Source organism: Carcharhinus amblyrhynchos, chromosome 2, assembly GCF_965287045.1.
Source record: "Carcharhinus amblyrhynchos chromosome 2, sCarAmb.v2.hapA, whole genome shotgun sequence".
NCBI lineage: Eukaryota > Metazoa > Chordata > Chondrichthyes > Carcharhiniformes > Carcharhinidae > Carcharhinus > Carcharhinus amblyrhynchos.
Window position 1 is genome coordinate 106,879,242 of NC_137325.1, and position 5,113 is coordinate 106,884,354.

A 5,113-nucleotide genomic window follows, 5' to 3' on the forward strand; every position below is an offset into this window, starting at 1 on the left:
TGCTAACCCCATGCTGGACTTTATTCCACTAAACTAAGAGAACTGTGTATCTTTCTATTGATAACTTGTATCCCTTGAATACTTATTCTATTCTAGTGTTAAAAATCTTCTTACTCTTATTTCCCTGCTGTTACCATTCCCCTCCTCACAGAATCATGATGTTGCCCCCCACCCCACCCCCCGACTTGTCCTTGCTTTCCACCCCACCAGGCTCCATATTCAAACGGTCATCTCTGCCATTTCCGTCTACTCCAGCATGATGCTACCAGGAAACTTATCGGCTGGAATTTCACCATCCCATCTGTCACAGGAATCACAGCAGGTGAGGGGCAGACAATGGGAAGGTCCATTGATCTCAGACTTTTGTATCTTTCCCAATGGAAGAAGGTATGAGAGAGTATGCCCAAGGTGTGTAGTGTCCTTGATTATGCTGGCTGCTTTTCTGAGGCACCAGGAATCTTCCCCCTCCAGAATAATCTTAGCAATTGACAATACCATTCTGTCGCACACGAAGTACAATAAAAGTTATCATAAAATGTTGTTAATTTAAACTCTAACCAATATTATTACAAGCCTGTTAGGGACCATTAACATTTAAAGAGAAGCCCCAACACCTAGCAACAACCTTGCAGAATCACTCCAAGATTTCATGTTTGTAAACAAAAATATCTTGTATATCAGTAAAGAATGAAACAAAATAAACATCGCTAGCTTTACTCTAGCTTATAAAGATTAATGCTGTACATTTAGTTATATTGTTTACTGACTCCACCCATGATAAACTGCATCTCCACCCATGCCCGCCTACCACATGTTCTCTTATCTCACAGAATCTTAATCAAGTTTGTCCACTCCTGGGACCAACCCAAAAGTATTCCAGTTATTCCTCAAGGTGCACATTACATAGGAATACTTCCATTAGGTTTTGGCTAAGCAATCCCCCAAGTTTCATTAAAATCCCTATTTTTGTGGACTCTTTAGCTCCTTGTCCAGGTTTTGGACATAGATAGATTGCTTTTTCACTGTATGGTCCCACGCTTTTGCACAGCTCTTTCAAAGCTGACTTTTCTGCCCCAAGACCCTGTGAGGAACACTGAATTCTTCCACTAGTTGCATGCTTACCCAAATTTTCCAACTGCTCTTCCTTCTCAAAATCCAAACTGAACTAAAACAATGTAAAAACAAGAACATTCTAACAGCTCCTCACTGAGTCACTGTTTCAATGGCAATGTGGCATGATTTGGGCTGGTTCAACTAGAAATGAAAAGTTACTTTACCTCAACATTACTCTTTGATTCTCTAACCATATGAATGATTTATAACTCTAATGGACTTTTACAATCCACTTTCCCAGAATCGCTAATGTTTAGCTTATTTTGTGGAGAAAACAATCATACCCTGGTCCAATCAAAAGGTGGAGATGCCGGCGTTGGACTGGTATAAACACAGTAAGAAGTCTCATAACAGCCGAAAGCTTGTGGGTTTACTATCAAATAAACTTGTTGGACTTTAACCTGGTGTTGTGAGACTTCTTACTGTGTTTACCCAATCAAGAGGTCCAGAAATTGGGGTTCGGTGTTTACACTTCTAACTATAATCTCGAAGGTAAGCAGAGGTTAGCAATAAACTGCAAGCTTGGCTGCATTTATTTAAGTGTTTATCAGCTCCTCAACTAGATGTCTCCAGTTATCGACAGTCAAAATTTTAATTCAGAAAACTGGAAGTTATATTCTTAAACATGAATTATAAACTAGATGTTTTCAGTATCAGAATAACGAGGCAGTAGGTGGATAGGACTGCTACGGACAAGCTCTTCTCCAAGTGCCACGCCATTCTTTGATCCTATTATTATATCTTTGCTATTGCTCAATATCTTTCCCCAAAGGTAGGGGAGTCTAAAACTAGAAGGCATATGTTTAAGATGAGAGGGGAGAGATACAAAAGTGACCAGAGGGGCAATTTTTTCACACACAGGGTGGTGAGTGTCTGGAACAAGCTGCCAGAGGTAGTAGTTGACGTGGGTACAATTTTATCTTTTAAAAAGCATTTCGATAGTTACATGGGTATGATGGGTATAGAGGGATTTGGGCCAAATGCAGACAATTGGGATTAGTTTAGGGGTTCTAAAAAAAAAGGGCAGCATGGACAAGTTGAGCCGAAGAGCCTGCTTCCATGCTGTAAATCTCTATGACTATGACTCTATTACCATCACTGAATCCCCCACTGTCAGCATCCTGGGGGTTCCCATTCAGCAGAAATGGCACTGGACCATATAAGTACTGTGGCTACGACAGCAGGTCAGAGGCTTGGAATCCTGGAGCAGGTAATTTACCTCCTGACTTCCCAAAGTCTCCACAATCTACAAGGAGATTGATGGATAAATCAGGAGTATGATGGAATACTCTCCACTTGCCTAGATGAGTTCAGCTCCAACAGCTGTCAAGAAAGTTGACACCATCCAGGACAAAGCAGCCCATTTGATTGGCACCCTGTCCACATTCACTCCCTCCACCACCAACACACAATAGCAGTAGTATGTAACATCTGCACTGCAGAAACTCACCAAGGCTCCGAAGACAGCATCTTCCAAATCTGCTACCCTCTAGAAGGACAAGGGCAGCAAATGCAAGGGAACACCACCACCTGCAAGTTCCTTTCCAAATCACACATCCTTCTGATTTGGAAGTATGTTGCTGTTCCTTCACTGCCATTAGGTAAAATTCCTGGAACTCCCTCCCCAGCAGCACTGTGGATGTACCTACACCAAATGGAATGCAGTAGTTCAAGAAGGCAGCTCACTACTACCTTCCCAAGGGCAATAATGCTGGCCTAGCCACAGACACCTACATTCCGTAAATTAATTTTAAAAAGGCAATGAATCAAGAACTTGCAATCATACATACCGTGTGTTCTCCATTTGTATCAGCCATAAGAACTATGCACAACTACTGTTTTTATTTTTCCATTAGTATAATTTTGGTCCTGTCTAGCACTTTAATCTAGTTTTCTTCTTCCTTTACAGTGCATAAAGCATCACTGCAGCTTCTGGTTTCCAGGATCATTCCAAGGTCTTTCCTGTCCTCGGTTTCTAACCTCAGCAATCTTTCATCTCAGCCTTTTTCCACTGTCCCTTTCTAACCACCTATAAACTATCGTACCTTCCCCAGTCCAAATTCCAGCCGATTAATCTCTCTACCTTCCTGTATTTTAATGCAGGCTCATGCTCCCCGGTGCCTACCCTTCCATTTCTATTTCTCCCTGCCTGTCACTTCATAGCTAATTGTGCTTTATTTATACCTATGAACTCTCCAAACTTCTAACCTAGTTCTGCCTGTACCACAGCCTCTAATTATTCTCTACCTTCTCTCTCAGTGAATAGGACGGCAGCTGTCTCTCAGCTCCAGTCCACTTATCCTCCCACTGTCTAACTCCAATCTGAACATAACAATCAGTCTTTAATCCCTGTGCAAAATGTTACAGTGGATTGACTAGTGATTTACAAATGAGCATTCACAGTTAATCATGCCAAACTGAAGAGTGACGATTAACATAAAAGGAGATATTTTCATTTTCTTTATGGGTCTTGCTCTTCACCTTGTTTCTTGATCATAAATCCAGAGACGGGGATGTACGAGGAAGGACGGTTATGGAAACATCATCTTGCGCCATTAAGACTACCAACCTGCAATTTGTCATTTGTTTTATGCTCCATAGGCTGTCAACAGTTCAATTTAGTTATATTTTTCAATACTGACATGCCTACTCCATCTGGTGGCCATTTTGTATGGGACAATGCTCATATAACCACTGACCTGGATTAGTTTGAAGTAATTAGTTTGAAGTGTTTATTGTAGATAAATCCATTGGTCTGCAAACAGTGTTATGATATCCTGGACCAATATCATCTGTCACTGGTTGAAGGAGTACATTAGTGTATCTGCGATTGGTGGCTGCTCTCCATACCAACCTTCTTCCAGATTTTCTGAGCTTGAATGGCTTCCTGGTCTTCACTAGAAACTAAAAATTGAGAGGAGACAGTGCAGCTGGGTATTCAATCAGTGAGGACTAAAGACTGCAGATATGAATTATTGACACTGTTGTACGCAATATGTATCAATTCACGTATATATTTTTAATATTATGTGGAGAACATGAGTAAAGTTAAGAGTGGTACTATAAATACTGATTTGCTGTCCATTTAATAGTTTAGAGATCATTTTTGTTCCTGGAAGATTAAAGTTTAACTATAAGAAATGGGATAAAGCTAACTTGCACATCTTCCAAACCTTTGCTTTTAATTTTTATCAAGGGGGATACATCCTCCTTCGCCTCAACTTCCTGTGGTGGGAGGAAACATAAGAACATAAGAAATAGGAGCAGGAGTAGGCCATCTAGCCCTTCGAGCCTGCCCCGCCATTCAATAAGATCATGGCTGATCTGTCGTGGCTCAGTTCCACTTTCCCGCCCTCTCCCCATAACCCTTAATCCCCTCTCTTATCAAGAACCCATCAACCCGCTTCTTAAAAATATTTAGCGAGGCAGCCTCCACCACTTCAACGGGCAGAGAATTCCAGAGATTCACCACCCTTTGAGTGAAGAAGTTCCTCCTCAACTCTGTTCTAAACCGCCTCCCCCTTATCTTGAGGCTGTGCCCCCTAGTCCTACTGTCTTTTTTGAGCGGGAAGAGTCTCTCCACCTCTATCCTATCCATCCCATTCATCATCTTATACGTCTCAATGAGATTTCCCCTCATTCTTCTAAACTCTAACGAGTACAAGCCTAGTTTATTCAGCCTCTCCTCATAGCTCAATCCCCTCAACTCCGGTATCAGCCTAGTAAACCTCCTCTGCACTCCCTCCAGGGCCAAAATATCCTTGCGCAGGTGCGGCGCCCAAAACTGCACACAGTACTCCAGCTGCGGCCTCACCAATGCCCTATACAGCTGCAGCAAGACCTCCCTACTTTTATATTCAATCCCCCTCGCTATGAAGGCCAGCATCCCATTCGCCTTCCTGACCACCTGCGCACCTGGAGGAAATGCACGCAGACACAGGGAGAACGTGCAAACTCCACACAGACAGTGACCCAAGCCGGAATCAAACAGGAGTCCCTC